Source organism: Calypte anna, chromosome Z (assembly GCF_003957555.1).
Source record: "Calypte anna isolate BGI_N300 chromosome Z, bCalAnn1_v1.p, whole genome shotgun sequence".
Classification (NCBI taxonomy): Eukaryota; Metazoa; Chordata; class Aves; order Apodiformes; family Trochilidae; genus Calypte; species Calypte anna.
Window position 1 is genome coordinate 36428245 of NC_044274.1, and position 21470 is coordinate 36449714.

Sequence of the window (21470 nt, forward strand, 5' to 3'; positions counted from 1 at the left end):
CATATAAAAAGGCTTTTCTGATGTGACACGTCATCTGTGAGGACACTCGAAGGAGACACCCACCTGCTGACCTTGCATTAAGTTCTCCTACTCCCACTCTACTCTGCCACAGCCTGAGCTAGTCTTCTCAGCCATTCATACCAATTCAAGCTCAGTGTAGCTGCTGATTTCAGGTCTTTTTCTGGTAACACCCTCAAACTGTACTTTGTTTAAGCAAAGCCCAGCGGCTTTAAAAATTTCCACTTCTCTCCAAAATGTCCATCTCTTTTTAATCTTCCCTTGCTCAGGCCAATTTGCAGTTCCATGCACTGCCTTAACTAAACTTCTAACACATGGCCTTCAAAATGACAAGGAAACCAACCTTCAACTATATTCATACAAAGTCTGTTCGTTCAAGAGACCGCATCATGCAGCTTATAGCACTGATGTGGAATAACAAGGCATAACCTTGGGGTACGTTCATTTTAAAAACTATTTTTTTAAAATATTTAATTATTTTAAAGGCATTTTCCTGTTTACTTTGCTGCTGACATAGTCTTAACGGCAACACTTTTGTAGTACACTGAAATGAAACTGATGTGAGGATATGTTTTTTGTAATACTCTGAGGTGTATTCCAAGGTGCTAGTCAATTTATGAAGTGAGACAGAGAATACAGGTGATATGGTGTGTACCATTCAGTTTTTTATTTTTACCTTAGAACATTTTCTTAACTTACTACTGGTTAGACCTAGTCAAAATTAGTATATCCATAATGATCATTCATATATGTACATGTGCCTTGATTCCAAAACTAGTAAAGCAAATTTCTGTGTCATTAGGTGCCTATTTTCCAATTCCTCTTTATATTAATTGGGACTTATTTTTCTCATTATAAGTCAAATAGCAGAATCATTGAACGAAGAACAGGGTAAAGGTGACTCATCTTACCCGAGGTCTGCACTAGTACACACTTGGGTTTAAAAGATGATAGCAGTGAAATAAATATGTTCAAATTGAGGAGTATGAGACCAACCTGCTCTGCACTCAAGGGTCTGGAAACACTACAGTTGGCGCTGATTTAGTACTATGATGGCTAGGAAAAATTCCTTCTCAGAAGTTAGAGATCCTGGATGTATCTAAGTATGTGACCTGCATCTATCCCACTAAATGCAAACATTGCTGGAATGATCCCAGATTCCAGGATGGTATTATCTCTGTCAGTGAAATGATGGGACATCTTTTAACAGTCAAGATGTAGTAACAGGACACCCAGCAGCATAGACAAGCCTTGTAAACCCCCTTCTAGTAACTATCTGATAAGTTACTTACTTTTGCTTAGGGTTTGTGTATACACTGTCACTGTCTTCACAGAAATGTATGTAGAGGTTTTTTGCCTGCCTCTTCTTAATGTGTACATTTCTGACAGGCACATTTCCTGGGAGGGAGATAAAGGGAGGTTTTGAAAAATTCTGTGTAGATTCAATGGATTCCTTTAAAAATAGATATTTGCATATTCTGTAGCTCATTTTAATTATTGTCTACTAACATCAGAGGAAAAACAGTACAATTCTTTGCCTATTTTACTAGAAGAAGTGATACTACACTGTAGAATACAATCTGTATTTGCTGTCAGTGTTTCACCATGAGCAGATTTGTTATTAAAGAAGTACTCTTTAAAACAAACCACTCCTCTAAAGGAACCCATCTGAGAAGGCTATCTAATTTCCCATAAACCCTTTTCTATCATAAACTACAATAATTTCCTGTAAAGAGCTCAGGAATAGGTGTACCCAGACTTTTTGTGGTGTGGAACTTCTATTACAGACAACAGTCTATCAGAGTGCTAGATTAGAACTGAAATGTCATCAGTTGTATATTCCAACATTTAAATAATATAGAAATAATGAAAAATAGTTATTCTACCTATTAAAATGCACCTGAATAGCTTGTAGTAGAGATTATCTTTGTAGTTCTTTTCACCACTAGATTCTTTAGGAAAGTTTCCAGGTATCTTTCTTTACATATTTAGATCATATTAACTTGGGTAAAGCTTTTCCCAAAGCAAATAGCCAGCCCTGTATGAGCACAGTGCATACCCTCAGACTTAGTAGAATTAACAAAGCTCTATGTTTGCCTTGAGTTGTCTTCTCTCAAATAAAAGACCCAGTTAATCCTAAAAAAATAAAATTATAATAAAGCTAGAGTCATACTTTTCTTCTACTTTAATTTTTTTTTACTAACTATCAGAAGAACTAGATAGTTTTCTTCTTTGCTACTAGAATGATGTGTATTGGGAAGAAATTAAGCTATGTATTATGAGAAGTATTAAGCTATGTGCATTACTAATACATCTTTGAAGTGAAGCAGTAAAACAGAATAACAGATCTATTGGTAATGTAGATTCGTTTTAACTGCTGAATAGCCATCAATTCAGAAAGTAAACACAAAGTGTGTAGATTCTTCTGATTTCATTAATATATTTTCATAGGCAGAAAACAAAAAAAGACATAGCAGGCTTGGTGAATTTTTCTGAATACTTGTTGAGTTTACAAATCTTTTTTATCTTACTACAGTTTGAGTCTGGTGAATAATTCACAATGAATTATTGAATGAACATCACAGACGTTGCCTTTTTGCAAAGAGGATGTCTTCAAACAGTTCATAGTTTTCAAGATTCATTTGTTATTTGAAAATACTTGTGGGGAAAAAAAAAAACAAGTGAGAAAACCCAAACAAAGTAGGCATGTATATTAATCCAAAAACCATTACCTGCAAATATTTGACAACTCAGTTGGGTTAGTTAGTTATGGTGAGCTAGATAAGTCACAGAGTATTGTTTCTATTCATGCACTGGAACAACAATCATAGACTTTTCCAAGAAATATTTACACACAAGAATATGACATTTAGTTTCAGTGAATACCCCTGCATGTGATAGGGGAGCATGTGTTCTGTGACTATTTGTGTCAGAAAAAGGCAGTCATTCAAATGTCTGTTAGAAAGCAAACACAGAAGAGAATTGTGATTATCACATGGCCAACACAAAATACAATGCCATTCTTAAACAGAGGAATGAATTAACAATATGATGTTGGTAGAGCAGATAAGTGACACAGAGGACACAAAGACAATCCCTGTGGCAAATATTTGCATATTACTTGTCCATCTCCCCTTTCTGTGATTGTTCGATACTTTTTTGTTAGCCATGAGTAAAACATATAACTCTTTGTTAAAATAAAAAATAGTTCCTAGGCAGTAACAAATTAAGCTGATGACAGTAGAAACAGATATCCAATATTTGTCCTCAAAATTGATTTTGTTCCATGCTGTGGTGGCTAACCATTGTCCTCGGGGTTGCTTAAGGAGGCAGAAATCACTTCTCACTTTGTAATATACGTCTCCAAAGGCTAAAAGGATCTGGGTCAGAGAAGCTGTTGTGGGGGCCTTAAGTAAGTTGAGGATTCTTCTAACCAAAGAAATCTCCTATAACTGAGTCCAATCAATTTATAACCATTTAACCTATTAGGTGCAAAAAGACTGTAATCCAGTTTAGAAACTAAAATCTATTTTTATAGAACAATAACACACTGAAACCTGTACAAGATTAGAAATTTCTCTCTGCCTGACACATATTATTTTTTTCAAGTAAGAGATCAAAAATGGATAGTACCTATTGTCATCTTGTCTTTGTATGGGCTGTTTTTTCACTCAGTCATACCTAGCACCTAACAGTTAGCATGTTTTTTCTGTGATGGAAATGGTGAGCCCTACAGAATATGCTGTCATGTCCCAGCTGTGCTTAAAACGAGATTAGGGAGGCAGAGGTACCACAGCCAGCTGTACCTGAATTTTAACTAGAGAGTTATCAAAACTGGTTTTACTAGTGCTACTTTCCTCCATTATACTAAAAGCATATGACTGTCACATATGTTCAGCCCAAACAGACAATAAAGGAATGACAGTAGCAGGTAGATATTATTATTAACACATTTCCAAAAATCTGTTGTAGGCAGAAGTGCAAGTGTCTTGATTTATTTGAGGTAGTGACATTCAATTTCAGTGAGAATTAAGTGCCTGACTTGTTTAGGAATTCAGGTAAATTCTACTAAACATGCATCTTCAGCTCTAGGCAGGTAAATAACTCTGTATTTATAGCATTTAGAAGAAGTTGCTGAAGCTTTAACTCCACTCTGCCAGCATGTTAAAGAAGACAGATTCTAACCAGCGTAAGACTCTGCAAAATAGGAAGGAAGTATTAGCTGACACAGGTTGTTACCTTAAATCTTTACCTCCAGGCGTTCTCAGGGTAAAATAATTTGTCACGTCACTAGTTGTGGCAAAACCATCTGTGTTTCTATTGACCAGGAGAAAGACACAGAAAGACACAAAATCTTTTCTCAGCCTCACCAAAATCAGTTTTTCTCTTGCCATTAACTGAACTACAGTATAAAGCATGTTTGAATAAACCTCAGACAAACGAGCTTGATTTGCTTATTTGGGGATTAATGACTATTAATGATGATTGTATTCAATATTAATAATTCTTATGACTAATGTGAAGACCACCCATTTACATAGACAAAGTGTACAGATATGAAAATATTTCTGTGTACAGTGAAAGAGTAGCCATTAGGATCACAAGAGAATATCATTTCCCCTGCATTGACTATGGTCCCAGTAAGTACCTCATTTCCCCTGATAGAGAGAATGGCTTTCAATGAATTCCTTAAAAAGAAATAAAAATATTTAAAAAGCAGCTGAAGTGCACACACGGCATAAGCACTTTACTAAGGCATTACAGTAAAGTGTCATGCAGGCTGTTAAAGAAAATCTGTTACTCTGGTGATAATGTGTGTATTCATTCAGTATAAATGAGTAACTTCAAAATACCATACAATGAATCTTGGTTGCAAGGCCAGACTTACTTTGATTAGCTACACTGGCACAATGAAATCCAACAGAGCAGTCACTGAAACATTTAGCTGCAAATGTAAATCTTCTTGAACTCTGAAAAAAACATGTTAGGCAATGAGAGGTGGTATATAATACAGCCATATTTCATACAATGAAAAGGGGAGGAGGTTGTAAAGAGAAGGAAATGTTAAAAAGTTTTTATGCTATGTTTGGCAAGAATGAGTCATTTCAAATGTGTCAATCACGATAACCCAACATATTTTCAATCAAAAGGTCAATAGAAGCAGTGGTACAATAGATATGCTAAATATGAAAGCAAGCATTTATAAGACAATTTCAAGTATTAATACAGAACCATAATGTGCCTTGGAGAATTAATCCCAGTTAAAATTGAAGGCCACGGATTGATCAAGGTAAGAGAATTTTATTTTTAAAGTAGTGACAAAACCCATGACACTTTCATTCCAACAAAACTTCCACGATGAGTTCCCAGATCACAGGTATGTCTTCACAGTATCAATGAAAGGTGTCTTTCCTACCAAGAGGTAGAACTTGCTCCGTGTAGTTGAAGCCTGGGATCTGCTGTTAAAGTAGAGAGCATGATTTTCTTATACAGTCACTGGTCATGCATCTGGACACAAAGGTACATATTTCATCCTAGGAAGCAAATCTGCCTAACCGCCGTTAATGCTAGTAGAAGATTACTTGTACTAGAGAAAATCTAGTCTTGAGGAATTCTTCCTTACACACATTTCAACTCAAACATCACAGGTTTTCTTTATAATTTTCCTTCTGCTCTGTCCCTTTTGTTCCTGCAATTCACCACAGTCCTAGAGAACATTTATTTCAGGTCTCTAGAATTGTTACAAACATGAAATACAGATTATGAACAAAGAAAAAAAAAATAACCCAAAAAAGCCCCTGAAAACTCAACCCCCAAATAAACAAAACAAACAAACAAACAAAACCCCAAAACCAAAACCAAACCAAACAAAAAAAAACAACCAACCAATCAAACAAACAAAAAAACCACACAAAACCCCACAACAACAACAGCAACAAAAAGAGCTGGGCCAAACAGCTGATTTAGCCAGAAAGAAAATTCCATTCTACTGTTGGTTTCCATTCCATTCCATTCCATTCCATTCCATTCCATTCCACTGTTGGTTGCCCAGAGGAATTACTGGGGAGAGGACAGAGCAAAAAGTGTGGTAAAGAACTTTGCTGTTATAGTGAGGGAAGCTGAGGTGTTAGGATGTTGTTCCTAGAGGTGTGTGTGGCCACAGGCAGGGAGGCCACAGAAACACAGATGTGAGGAAGAATCTCAGTGATTGTTTGGTACTTCTTCCCATGTAAGGTGGGAGAAAGGAAAGAGTTCCTTTTTGCCGCATCTCACTGTCAAGGTAAAATATTGGGCTTGCCATAGAATAAATGTGTTCTTTTGCATATGGGACACATATGGACTATAAATTAGCTGAAATAAAGAGATTTTCTGTTACCACCATGGAACATGGTCAGATTTGGTGTAAGCAGAACCAATTTCCTCCAAGTCAGTGAAGCACTGGATCTCAATAGGCACTACCACTTAGGTACTTCTTTTACATAAAAGCAGTGAAACAGAACATTAAAGCAGTCACTACAAAAGCCATAAAGTAAGCCTTTATGTTTCAGACTGTTCTGTAGAATACTGCAACATCTGCTTTGACTCATAGCCTACTCAAGACCACTTCTTCGAAATTATTCCATTTGAAGAACTGAAACCTTGAATAAATATGTGTTGTTATCAATAAAATATAGTATTTTGTGCATCAAACCATAATGTTCACAGCTGTTTTGAAATCTATAAGTGAGTCAATTAATTTGAAGGTGGATGTGTATACTAACTTGTAAGCTTCAATATCATTGTGTTGGTCCAAAGGCCTTGACATTATACCAATAGAAGGTCTCACACAGTGAGTAGATTAGGAGTTGGAGCAGAGTGAAAAATGTCAACAGCTTGCAGTGCTTGAGAGGGATTGAGACTTTACTGGAAAAGACAGGAAATATTTTAGAATTATTGTTTTGCTAACATCTTTTAGATATTAGGAAAAGAGGATCTAACTAATCTTTTTACAATGAAATATAAGGAAATCAAGGCACAAAGAATACCTTTTAACCTGTTAGCAATTCATGGTGAATTTCCAAGCCCCAGCTATAGATTAGCCACTAAATCCATATTCCAAGACAAACAGAAGTATCCTGATCAAAGTTGCTTGTTCACTGTGGCCATCGATTTCCTTCAAAACACTGGGCAGTAAGTGGAAAACATGTCTCTTAGTGCTGCTAAAATATTTTCTATTATGCTTGTAAACTTCTCATTAGGCTTTTTTTCTTCATCAATTCTCCTAGTCAATATGGAGATTGAGACAGAAGAGAACTAAATAACTCTTTGATTTCCTCATCTCTTCTCACAAGACTCTACTGAAAGAGCTGTACAGTTTGTGGTTTAAAAGGAGAAAAAAGAGCTTCCTTGGAAAATACCTTTCCTTAAAAAAATTTTGTAAAGTGACACTGGCTACAAAATCACCTGTATCTGTATGCAAAATTCAAACCCATTCCTGGTTGCAAAATATTATGAAAAATTAAACACAAGTAGGTTTGTTGCATACCCTTAAGGACAGATATTCTGCATCACATGGAATTTGTAGCTTTATAGGATATACACTCAGGAGTTCCACTCACAAGATTTTGACCCCGACAAAATCCCTTTGTTTGTGGGAGTGCTGTGTAATGAGCCTGACCATGAGCAGGGAAACAGTGGGAGCAAGTTGGCCATGTCTCAGAAAATAAGGCAATGAATCCTCCTTACACAGGCTGAGTAATGTCCTGCTCTGCTCAGTAAAATATTTCTGTATTCGTATACGTAAAAGATTAAAACACAGGTGTTAGTACCCTAAATAATTATAAAATAAGAATCCTAGGAAGATGCTCTTCTTTTTTTTTCATTCAACTGTTGCTTGGAGAATGTGATTGCTATTTATTACAAATTAAGCAAACCTACTTAGCCAGTCTGTCTCAACAACCTGAATTTTCTGTTTCTATGTGCTAGGTGATTTCTTCACCTGCCTCTAACTTTTATAAATGGTAGCATGTGCTGATACTGAGCTGCATAGAAATAGAGTTCATTTGGAACATACATTGTGGGCATGCTGTGCTTTTTCCCTCTGGTGCAGCAGAGAGGGAAACGCTGGGACCACACAAACAGGGTCTACACGTGAGTCTTTCAGAGACCTCTCCTGGTAGAGCCCAGAAAGTCATGTCTATCTCACTCCTCACCTTGGCCACAGTGAGCCTTCATGGACAAATTCTTCTCAAAAGACACATGAACCTGAAAAGCTATTTTCTATAATTTTAATGGCCTTTGTTGCCTATCTCTCCCACGGAGCTATTTCTAAAATCCTGATGGTTCCTTTAGTGATGATGGTTATTGCTGATAATAGACAACTCTAGATTTCAAGTTTCCATAAATCACACAGCGTGATGTGGGTAGGTAGATTATGCCTATTATATATTCTTTGACATGTATTCTGACCAGTGGAAATGTGTCTAAGTTTGAAAATTGAAAGAAATACAATAAGAAGTTTAGATCAGAGGATAGGAGCAGTATTGAGGTAGAGCACAGCTAAATGAATTACTGCTTTTCCATTTTATAGCGAGAAAAGATTAAAGCTGTGGAAAAAAAAAAATCCCAGCAGAATAATGTATCTGTGATAAACCTTCAAGAGCCCCAGTGGTGGAATAATATCAAATCTGGCACCAATTTATGGGGTAAGTTTGAGAAGCCTTAGAATCCATAATAAGCAGGAAAAATCAGCATGAGAAAGACTTAAGTAGGTAACAGTGTCTTCTGCCAGTATTAGTGCTGTGTACATCTCCCTAAGGTCCCTTGAGTGATTATGCTTATATCTGCAGCACTAGGATTGCATGCCTATTAATCAGGATGAACAAACCTTTACATCTCTTCTGTGAAGAATCATACACTGGGAGACTAAATACAGGCAAACAGACACAATGACTTTAACCTTACAGCACTGTGACATAAGCAAATATAAATCCCAACTGAGAACATACTCATTTCTTCAACTAAATAAATTAGTTACAATTATATGACCCCAAGGTCATGTCCTTTAGCAGATGCCTAGCACTTGAATTAACTAGTCAACTCTTCACAGTAAGTGGCCTCAGCCAATAAATGCCAAAAAATACTGCTGAAATATGCACTGAATTATCCTAACACTTGAGCTCCTTAGTTGTTTGGTTTTCTTTATTTCCCAGCACTTTTTTATTTGCTGATTTATTCTGGAAGGGTGATAGATTTCTGAGCCTAGTCTTCATAGACTCTGGTCCCAAAAGAGATCACAGACAACCCTCACAGAAAAAAATGGTTACAAACAGGCCATTGCTCCATAAGATGGAGCAACAATTTTTTATCCATATTCTTTAATTTGTTGATTTCAAGAAGCAAACACAAACTGCTAACTTTCCCGAAGTTTCTAAAGTATGCACTTCCAGTCTTCTTTGCCAGTTTAGCTAAAGACAAAATGCTTCCTCTAATGAAGATTCCATGTTTTGTCAAACTCAGAGTTACTAGTGTATTAAAACTGACATGTAAAATATCAGTGAGCTCACCACAGAATTCTTTATTTTAGAAATGGCATGGTTCAATTTACACATCATCTAAAGCCTGCTACAAAAACATTAAAATGTAAGTCCTTCTGAAAGACAAAAGCTGCTTTCCATCCTCCTGACTTGATAACATTAATACTAGTGAATCTTTTATTTTAAAGCCTGAGCCCCATACCTATAACTTGAGCTTAAGTCCTCTGCATGGCATTGCATGGGACTCCTGTGCTGGAACATATCTCACCATTAGAAACAAACAGTAAGTTATAATTCAGGCTATTTATATTATGTGTTACTGCCTAGAAGAAAGAAAGCTCCTATCATCTCTGCTGTAGATTGGAACATAAATGAATTTACCATTTACTTGCATCAGTGTAAATAAGAGCACTGTTTGGTCCTGTATACAAAATAACTCCTGTATAAGTAAAAATTACTATCTTTTATTCTGGTACACTTTTTTGGATTTTCTGTGGTTTTCCATGTAAATAAACAAAGACATCCAAACTGCATTATAAAAAAGACTCTCATTTTGAAATTATTTGGAATCTAATTTTCATTAATATTAATTGCAGAATAGTAGAATGGCTGGGGTTAGAATGGACCTTAAAGATCATCTGGTTACAACCTCCCTCTGCATGGGCAGGGACACCTTCCAATACTTATTAATTATTCACATTAATTATGTTACAGAAGAAAACAAAGGTAATGACACCATGTGGACTGGTAGATTTCGTATCTCCAGAAAAAAAACAAAAAACAACAACAACAAAACCCCCTAAACTAAATTGTTTAATTAATTCTTAAAGAAGAGATATTCATTATTATGCTTTCTTTGACAAGATGTTTTGTTTGTTTTTTTTTTAATGACTACCATAATTAAGCCTCTCATAACAAACATTGCTATTACTAAACAATACAATTTATATAATGTCCCCATTCTAGGAGACTTGGCTTTTTTATCAAGGAAAAAAAATCAGATAATGACTTAGATCATACTATAACACTATTGCTTTTAAGGATATTGCACAAAATACACATAGGATATATTAATCTTTTATCAAAACTTAGCCAGACTGTGGCTCTTCAACCAGAAAAAGAAACAAAGGATTTGTCATAATTGTAATGCAATGTTGATGTTTCTCCTAGTTCTGGAGGAATGTAAACATTTACTTATACCTATGTGACACTTTTATGTAGCGTAAAACATTTCCGTGTCATTCATATACTTAATCTAGGACTGGGAGAATTCTGTATAGACAAAAGTAACTTGAATCTACTACTAGCCAAGTAGGGAATGTCTTCACAATAACTTGTAGTTTTATGAAGCTTATTTTGCAACTGCAAGGACATACTATTTTCAGCTTTGCCTGTGGAGATCTTTGGACAGGCCCTAATCTGGAAGTCAAGTCAGTTTGTTATCAAAGACAGGTATTTAACTGATCTACACCCTTGTTTTTCTGAGCAAAGGACAAAAACCAAATGTGACAGGTAGCTGCTTTCAAAACTTGAATTCTAAATACCAACACCTGAGACTTCGTGGGAGAAGGTACCTGAAAAATGCTGATAAATTGCTTATAATATTTCTTGAAATTTTTCTACTGGGTCCAGAAGTGCTTCATGAAACAAAAACAAGAAATTTTGCACAGTTTAAATAGTGCTCAGCCAACAACATTTCCAAGAAAAATGCTGATTTAGCACATTGATGCATATGGCACATTCTCTTGCTGTTTCTCTGATTAACTGTGTGGCTGTACCTTCTATTTACATTACAAAGTATGTTGCAGAATTACACAAATACAGGCTTTTTGTACTGAGTAAGTAACTTGGGAACAAAAGGATTTGTCATATGAAAGGAATCTATCCTCCTAGATTAATTTAAGGGTAAGGATTTTGGATACCCTGCCGAAGACATTTGTATTGCAACTCCATCATTTTTTTCCTGCTGCAATTTTAGTGAAGAGCAACACAATTATTAAGCCTGTTTTGAAGAACATAGCAGTGTAATCTGGGGAGAACTTTCTGGTACCTGGATTTGATTCAAAGTGGCATTTTAAAGTTACACCCCAGGCTTGCTGATCTTTTGGTCAAGCTGTGCAGGTCAAATCATGTTCTGTGACCTGGGCGGGCAGAGGAGAGGGTGCTCCGTCATCTCCAGAGGACTTTCCATCTTTTGCTGTCTAGACGCATGTCTCCTGATGATGTTAGTCAGTGATTTCAACAATTAAGAAATAGAGGTAGATAGGTATTTTCTATCTAACTGGCTCTTTCCAGATAATAGGAAACAACTCAATAGGTGTCCAAACAAACAAACAAACAAAACCCGAAACACAAGTTGCCATAGGAGGAAGAGAGATTGTTTGTTTTCAAATAAGAAAAATTAGAACAGAATATTTTTTTCAGGTCAGCTTAGCCCAAAGCAAAAAGCCATGACCTGACAAACTGAAAAGAAGCTTTTCATTTCACATCAATTTGACAATACTCGATGTCTGTCTGAAGTGCTGTTACATGCCATTAAATTTGTGGTGCTTTGTGCTGGGGACTTGAAAGCATGTTTCAGCTGCCAAATCTAAGTACATGTCCTAGCTCTGTCCTAATAAAACCTGGCTGTACATCATCCACCTCCCGCTTTTTTCCCCTCTTTTTTTGCCATGCTTTCTCTGAGAAAGAAATCAAGCTCACAGAGAAAAACTGTGACTCGAAACTGTCAGTCCTCTCATCTTGCCAGCTGTGGGCACAGGACTGCAGTTTGTCCTGTGGAGAAAATGTGCCTGCTCTTTGATCAGAGTTGAGAGCTCCACAGCTGAGCTGTGCTTTACTTTACCATCATTTAAAAACAAGAATTTCTTTGGGAAACAAAATAATCTTCAATGTACCAGAATATGTCCCACTTGTTTATAGAGGACCATAGAGGATGTTCACTTTTTAATCTGTAACTTTGTGGAATTTCATGGGTTTACTGTAGGACAGGACGTTCATGAACTGCATAGTGACAGAAAAATAGGCTTCACCATCTCATAATCTATCTCAGTAATGTATTTGCTTATTAGCTACTAAATTCATAATACACCTTTGCCACACCAGAAGCATTTTTAAAGTCAAATCACTAATTTAAAGACGCAGTTCCCTAAAGCTATAAAAAAGTTACTGTTACAATATGTTTGAATACATGACCTTAAGTGGTAAAGACTAAAACTGGTAAGAGATGAACAAGCATTGCTAGAAACAAATTTTTGCATTAACTGTGTTCACATAAAAATACACACACTATTAGAGTGAAATATTTTTCTTGAAAAATATTTGCTAAAATGTTTTACATGTTATGTAAGAGGCACAGTTTTACAGGGAGTCTAAGGGACTGTAGATCTTCTGCCACTAATATCCCATGTAATGGAGCACACATGCCAAATTACTTAAATGAAAATGGAATATCCAGCCTCACAGGTCCTGAATCCTGCTCATGGCTGCATTTTTCTCATGTTTCCTGGCCAGCCTTGGTTCAGCTCTACAAATCTTGCTTGTCTCCTGCAGGATAAAATAAGTTAAGCATCTTTTAGTATCACCTAAACACATCCAAAATATACTCTTATGTGTATTACAAAATTATGAGAGTGCATGAGAGTATTTTTAGGTGAAAAGGGATCTAATATTTATTATATATCATACTGCATTCTTGCTGCTCCTTGCCAGTGAAATAGGAGTACACTTTGCAGGAACTGCCCTCTTAGGCTGTTTGCTTCCTGATGGGAAATAAACTCGTGCCACCATGGGACAGGGCCATTGCTGAGGGCTACATTGTTCAGGGAGGCAGAATAGCTATAAGCACAGGTCAAAAATACAGCCTATCCAGGCAGAAAAGCTGCGTGTTGGTGCCTTGTATCTTTGTCTCAAGCCACGTATCTATGGGCTGAAGCATGGTATTCACAGGAAAGTAGGATAGCCTAAGAAGTCACCTTATTCCTCTGGCAATTAGGAAGCAGTGTAGTGCAGAACAGCCCCCCTGGGGATACCTTTTCCCAAAGGACAGGTAGGGAGAGCTGACAGGACTCCCCACAGTAGCAGAATTTGCTGGGCCAGGGCCCCTCAACTGGTGTGCTTAGCAGGGAGTGCCTGCCTGAACTGGGAACAAGCATCAAAACACAGAGTGACTCCTGGCTGAACTGCCCCTTTTCTTGGGCTGGTATCAAAGTCACTCTTTTCCCATTTGAACTCCATAGCATGGAGGATGCTCCTGATTCATAACCATTCTGCTCCTGATTCATAACCATCTGCCTAGGAAACTGAAGGTAGCTCATTTGAAAAGGCAAAAGGCATGATAGAAGTAAGAATGAGCTGCTGGAATCAGACAGAGGAACTTTGTAATTTGCAGATCATGGTGCTCTGGAGGTATTTTTTGGGAAAAAATAAATAACAAAATTTGTCTCTGTTTCTTAAAAACTAAATAAAAAAACTGAAGCAGAGATAAGGACCATATATTCAACCAAAGTACTCAGCAACCCTTTTTTAATGTTTGCTGGATATGACTGCCATGTGAGCAGCAATTCCAGTTAAAAATTTAAAATTAAATAAGAGACAAGAGACTTCTACTGTCTCATTATAAGAGAGGACACTCAGGTACAATGCTGATGATCATGTTTGTTCATGGCTTGAAGACAAGGACCCGTATGCTTCCAGCACTCTTTCTCCATTTTTGTGGAACAAAGGCCTAGATAGAAGTTCTAGTCTGAAGTAGCTTTTGTTATATTTTTTCTGGTGACATTACAACCATTTTCCTACAGGATTAACTCTGAGTGAAAGTAACCACTCCTGAAATTCTAATATTTTTCGGATTCTGGAAGAATCTACTGGCAGGCATGCACTTAAATTTAATATAGAAATATCAGAAAATTATGTTTGATATTACAAGAATAGAGAGGTGAGATGGAGGCATGCCAAAGTGAAGGAAAACACTAGTGGCCAAGAGACTGAAAATACTCTTTGATGTAGCAGATGACACTATTTTGGAAAACCATCACAGCCTAGGTTACACTGTACAACTGATAATGTTGACACTGCTATGACAGCCCATGCTGAACGGAACAAAAAATTCATATTAGAAAGAAGATACTAGTAGGAAAGAATGCCAAATTTGATGTTCAAACTACTTTTGTAAGGAGGAGCTACAACATTCTTGCTTCATATCATCTGAGTAGCTGGGCTCTGCTCTAGTAGACTAACAGTGAGGGTGAAAATTGCAATCCCAAAATGTTTTTCCAAACTGAAAATTGTGTTCCTTTTTCCAGTGTTCCAGTTTACATTCAGCATTTTCCATAAATTGCAGGTTTCATGTCTGCTTGAATACTTATCCATCAGCTAAGAGGTATGGGGCAAGGTGGGGTGTGGGGCAGGGATTTGCAAAGACATCAGAGATGAACATGACTAAACAGATGCTGAATACTTTAAAACTAATCGCAAAAGTATAGCCAGAAACATTCAAGTAGATAAGCCATCTTGCTAGACAAAAGTGATTAGAAAACCTACTTTTTACCTTACGGAAGATAAACTGATGTAGAGAGACATTGTCAACCAGGTGCCTCGAATTGCCAGTGAGTGGGTGTGAATCCACCTGTGCCTGATTAGGACAGGCCCCTATTGGGCATGAGCAAGACCAGGGGGCCAATAAAGGTGGGACACACACCCACAGAGGAAGCTCAGCTCACTCTGGTGGGAGGCATGGAGAGGCCAGCAGCTCGTTGAGCCTCTGGAGCAAGAAAGGCTCTTCCCGCTACACTTCTACCCTGGAAGTGCTGTGTGGTGGCTGGAGTCCTGGAAGAGACCAGCGGCTTGTCGAGCTTCAGGAGCAAGAATGACTCCTCCCGCTACAAACTGATTTGAGTTTAGTTTTTTATTTTACTTCTGATGAGGAGGTGCAAAGTTCCAGGACTGTCAAAATTTACTTTGAATTCTTACAACACAGAAGGAGATGTACTAGCATATAAAACCTATGGTCTTCAAACAATGGGCTTTCATTTCAAATTTCTGTGTTGTTGTACAAGCTATAAAGTGCATTTTGTTGAACAGCAGTGTTATTATCTTTTGCCAGGTTACAAAGTTTTTCACATAGAATCTACCAATTTAAGATATGATACCAGAAAATCCCACACAACAGCTGATATCTAAAGACAAGGTAAAAACCTACCAGATGGCTTTCCGGATCAGTAGAGGGCTTGTTTTGAGAAATGAGAATTACTGATAGCCCCAGATCTGAATGCCTCACTGATGCAGCAATTCCAGCAGCCTCATCTCAGAGAGACTCCAGTAGCTCAAAGGGAGGCAAAGACCAGAGAGAAAGACACAGATTAGAGTACTGTAAAGCTTGCTGTAGAGCAAGCTAACTTCTCTCAGCCTTTAGAGTATCTCTTCTTAATACCTAAATTTTTACCATTGGATTTCATAGAATCATAGAATCATAGAATTGGCTGGGTTGGAAGGGACCTCAGAGATCATCGAGTCCAACCCTTGAACCACCGTTGCGGTTGCTAGACCATGGCACTGAGTGCCACATCCAGTTTTTTTTTAAATATCTCCAGGGACGGAGAATCCACCACTTCAGTGGGCAGCCCATTCCAATGACGGATCACTCTTTCCGTAAAGAAATTCTTTCTAATATCTAACCTAAACTTCCCCTGGCACAACTTAAGTCCATGCCCTCTTGTCTTGTTGAAAGTCGTTTGGTAAAAGAGCCCAACCCCCACCTGGCTACACCCTCCTTTCAGGTAGTTGTAGAGAGCGATGAGGTCTCCCCTGAGCTGCCTCTTCTTTAGGCTGAACAACCCCAGTTCTCTCAGCCTCTCCTCATAGGATCTATGCTCGAGTCCCTTCACCAGCCTGGTTGCCCTCCTTTGGACCTGCTCCAGAACCTCGATATCCTTCCTGAACTGGGGGGCCCAGAACTGGACACAGTACTCAAGGTGTGGCCTCACGAGGGCTGAGTACAGGGGGAGAATCACTTCCTTGGACCTGCTGGCAATGCTGTTCCGGATACAGGCCAGGATGCCATTGGCTTTCTTGGCCACCTGGGCACACTGCTGGCTCATGTTCAGCTTCTTGTCGATCCAGACTCCCAGGTCCTTTTCTGCCTGGCTGCTCTCCAGCCACTCTGTCCCCAGCCTGTAGCGCTGCATGGGGTTGTTGTGGCCAAAGTGCAGGACCCGGCACTTGGCCGTGTTAAACCTCATCCCGTTGGAATCAGCCCAACTCTCCAGTCTGTCCAGGTCCCTCTGCAGAGCCCTCCTGCCTTCTAGTTGATCAACACTCCCCCCCAGCTTAGTGTCGTCTGCGAATTTCTCCCTCTCCTCCCCCCTCTCCCTTAATTTCTCTTTCCTAAAACAAAGTTTCCTTCCTCAAACTTATCCTTATGCTCAGTGGAAAAGAAGGAGGACCAAACGTTCCCCAGTGGATGCCTTTCATTTGGCTCAGGTTGAAATTGGTTAGCCATAGCTGCAGATGCCAGCTCTGCCTAGGAAGTGCAGGCCTCATGTAAAGATACTCTGAAAAGCATCAGAAGCATTTTGGGCATTGACTTCTTCCTTTCATTATTTCATGCTTTTCTTCCACCCCCTTTATTTTCAGCCAGGCATGTGTAGCAGTGTGTTCTGTATATTGAGGCATGGGACATGGGGGGCAAACAGCCACAGACCCAGATGCAGCTCAAGGTGTGTTCTGTGTATGCAAGAGCCCTGTCTGTGTGAGCCGGGCTTGCCTACCCTGTTCTGTGAGATAACATTCAAGGGCCATGCTGAAGTGGGAGAGAAGGGAGGGAGGTGATGAATAATCACCTTCATGGAAGTAAGGATGTGTTGCCCTTTCTCACAGGAAGCCCTACTTATGGGTAGGAATGAGTACATCAGGGAAATCTGTGTCAGTGGGAAAGACCTGGGCTGGGGGGAGTTCTAGGAGCATGGGGACCTTGAGGAGAGAGTCATGCAGGAAATTCTGACCAAAAGGTTTAAGAGGTAAGGAGGCAGTGAGGGATTTTGGGTGTCCATCCTGGAAACAGAAACAAAATTAGAGAAGAGAAAATTGTGTAGGACTCTGGAGTCACCTTTGCTACAGCCAGGCTTCTTACAAGTGGAACTAGGCATATTGAAGAGAGACAGGTGGCTTCCAGACCAGGGGCTGGAAGAAAATTAGTATTACAGAATAAAAAGGACATATTTGGAAAAAAATTAACCTGGAAGTTTGAGGAACTAGAACAACTACTTTGCTGCTGAGGGAAGAAGAGAAAGGAAGCAGAAGCTGCTAGCAGCAAGAAGGTAAAATTGTATCTCTACCCTTGACCCTTACAAAAAATTTTGTTGGAGGCCAAAGGAAATAGTAAAGAATATTTTGCACTCAATAACCTCAGACATTTCCTTTGCTGCCTTTTATCCCTCCAAGGATTAAAGGAGAAAGGACGGATCAAAAAAACCTTTAGAATCATAGACTCATAGAATAGCTCTACTTGGAAGGGACCCATAAGGATCATGTATTCCAACCCCCTGCTCCTCACAGGACTACATGAAAATAAACATATGACTAAATAATTTCATGCTTGCCAATGAAGCTTCAGAAATCCTGGCAATTAGCTTGGTGGAAACCATAAACATACATAACTCTCAGCTTTTCAAGATCCAAATGAGAAAAGCAAGATATATAAAAAATATTGATAAGCACAAGATTGAAAAACATTTTGTACTAAGAAGATGGAAGATATGGCTGAAGACATCAAAGACTGCCATTCACTGCAGAGCTATGAGTTGATTTCAAGAGGAGGGTCTGCTTGCTTTTGTGTTATGAAGTACATAATAATTACATTTTTCAATGTTATATACAAATGTGCTGTGTGTTAAAAAAACCATGGCAGACAAAAGTATCCACTGGAGAAAGTTACTATACTGTTAGAATGATATCTCTAATGCATGTTACTCTCCAAAATTAGTGTCTCATTTAATTACTTTAAAAGTGTTTAAAAATAAAGATGAGGACTATGAAACTGGTGTGTCAGTGACTCCTTTTTAAAATTTTACTCAGAGTTGCATTTTCTAGTTGGGGCCATTTTCAGTGTTATTTTTTGACACACCAAGTTAACATCACAGTCAAGCCAATAGCACATCCTTCAGGAAATATTTACCCCATTCATAAGAGAAGTTCTCTTCATGAAGAAAATCCAATACTGAAGTCAAATTAAGGCTACATCCACTGAGCGTTCAATTACTGAGTAAATATGCACTAGATGTGTGCTTTGAATACTGAAGCAGAGAATTACTTCCTATGATGAAACACTTCTGTGCTCTTTCTATTAGTATATTGTTACTTGTTTTTGTATATTCTGCTACCTCAAGCTTTTTTTCAAAGTATATCATAAAAAGCTCAGAATACCTATGTTGTATATGGAATCTTGTAATGAAAAACAATTTCAAATGAAATAACTTTAGTCTCTGTTGACAGATATTCTGAGAACTACTTTTAGAAAAGTCTTCTTAGACAAATATGCTAAAGACAGTGTCAAAAAATTGGGAAACATCAGTTGGTGAAGAAATAGCTCACAGTGTTGGCAATGTTCAATATACCAGACAGAAAACTGTAAACAGAGGCCTGCTGATGCTTAAAACTTACTGCCTCAGGAGAAGGGAAATGGTAGGCTTGGATTCATATCATGATTAGGTGAACTTTGCCCAGGGAAGGACCAGTATTTCTTTTGGATCATTTGTAAATTTGTTTTTTTGGCAGTCTGTATGAAGACATGCTAATTTCTGAGGTCATGTAATCATTCTATGGAAATAAATGAAGCATGTATGAACCTGTAGGTCATTCAAGCTATGACTTCTGCTTTAACACAGAAAAAAAAAAACAACTGAATACAGATTGGAATATTATAGTTCTCAAAGAGTGCTAACTGCATTGCTTGCCATTCACAAAGACTTCTTTGTTAATCCCCAGAATGATACATGTAGAAAAAAATAAACAGCAGAGGGTTTGGGGTTAGGAAGGGAGCCAATCTACCTGTGCATTCTATTTGAAGTCTGTCAGAGTAGAAGAAAAAGAGTCAATTAGACAAGAAGTGTAAACTCAATATTTAGTGCCAAAAATAAAAAACCAAAATGAGGGACATGACACAGTGGGATGTGTGAAATGCTTATAAAATCAATATTAGACATATATTATTAGTTTATTGTTGATTGTGAAGTATAGCATACAATTAGTTTGCTAAAAATAATGTTTTGTGGGGCACTGTAACATCCTTAACCAATCTGAGATTTCTGATGCAAGTCTGAACTCATGTAAAGCTTGCGCCATGATCACAATACACAAGCTTCTGCTCCTGGTTACACACAAAGACCTATATTGCTGTCAGCAATCTAATGAATAATTTTAACCAATGTTTTCAGTTTTCTTTTCAGTTAAATTTAAAAAAATTCTAAACAAAAACATTTTTGTGAGTTGTATAAATACCCATTCATTTTCCTTATTCTGCACTCCAGATAACTTGTTAAATTAATCCTGTCTTCATTTGTTTTATGGTGTCTTCATGTTTAAATGCTGATTTTGTGAACATCTGTTTCAATCACAGTTGCAAACCCATTAATTTTATGAGCCTTACATATTTTAGATAGATTTATTGTTGACCTTTGTTAGGAATAGAATGTTTTTGTTGTTACTTGCATTTCTATAATTGATATTGCTGTTAGTGCCACCAGAGTACTTTCTTTAAATGAAATACTGTGTCTTGGCTTATAATCTTCCTTAACCATGCTAAATCAGAAAACTATTATTTAATTTTTCTTGGCTTTGAAACAAAAAAGTACTATTAAACATTCCAGTGCTAGACAACTGTAAGTTACCACTCAATTCAAATGCACCACTGGCACAGTTTTTTGTTTCTTATTTTCTCATTTCTTGTTGTTTCCTCACTTTCAATTGCCATCAAATAACAAAAATCAGGCAACTATGCTGTTTAAGTAATTGCTATGTAACTAGTGAGAAAACAAGTTCTCAGTCTATGAATGAGGAACTACATTCTACCTCCTTCTTTAATTAAAAAGAAAAAAAAAAAGAAAAGAAGAAGATATATATACAGCTTGGCATATACTGACTGTGGAGCACTTTAGTTTTCTCTAAAGCACAAGCCATTCCTACTTGGCATGCATCATCCATTCTGTTGTAAATCCAGGTTCAAGTGTGCAGCTTCAGAGTGCTGTGATTCACTGACAATTTTCACCTTCAGGCTGAGTTCAACTCAGTCATCCTTAAAGAAAGCATAAACTAAAAGTCCAGTAAAAGTGTAGAATACTTTAAAGCCATCAGTTTAATGACATGCGGGATGAATTCCCTTTACCTCCTGCAGCAGGCAATCTGAGCTTAACACATGGGCTTGTGCACCCCTTGGGTGCTGCTCCACTTAAACCTTGTCAGATAGGATGGAGCAAAGGGCAGCCTGGTGCATGGTAGGGTCTCCTTTAACCAAATGCCTTTCAGTAAGTGGGTGTTCAATACCAGAATCAAGTGCCTGCATACAGCTCTGTGCAGGCAAGCCCTGCATGATCACACCAACAATACTCATCAGTAAAGCCAATCACCATCTCTCACTGATAAATTCATTGCAGATTTCAGTGGAACACAGTAGTTTTCATACAGTGATGTTTCTATAGATATTTGTGGTAAGACTTCTTGACAAACTGGTTAAATAAAGAAAGCCTTCTAGCTCTAAGGATAAAAGTTGCTTTAGCTTCTCAGTTAAGCAAAGTACAATTCTTCATAATTTTTCTTTACCTTCAACTTTGGAAATAGTAGATCATAGCCCACCAGAGACGTTTACTCTGCAAAGTACTTAAGTGTGTTTCTGAAGGTAAAGAAGTATTCTCTTGTATCCATTACACAATTTCCTGTTCTTAAATA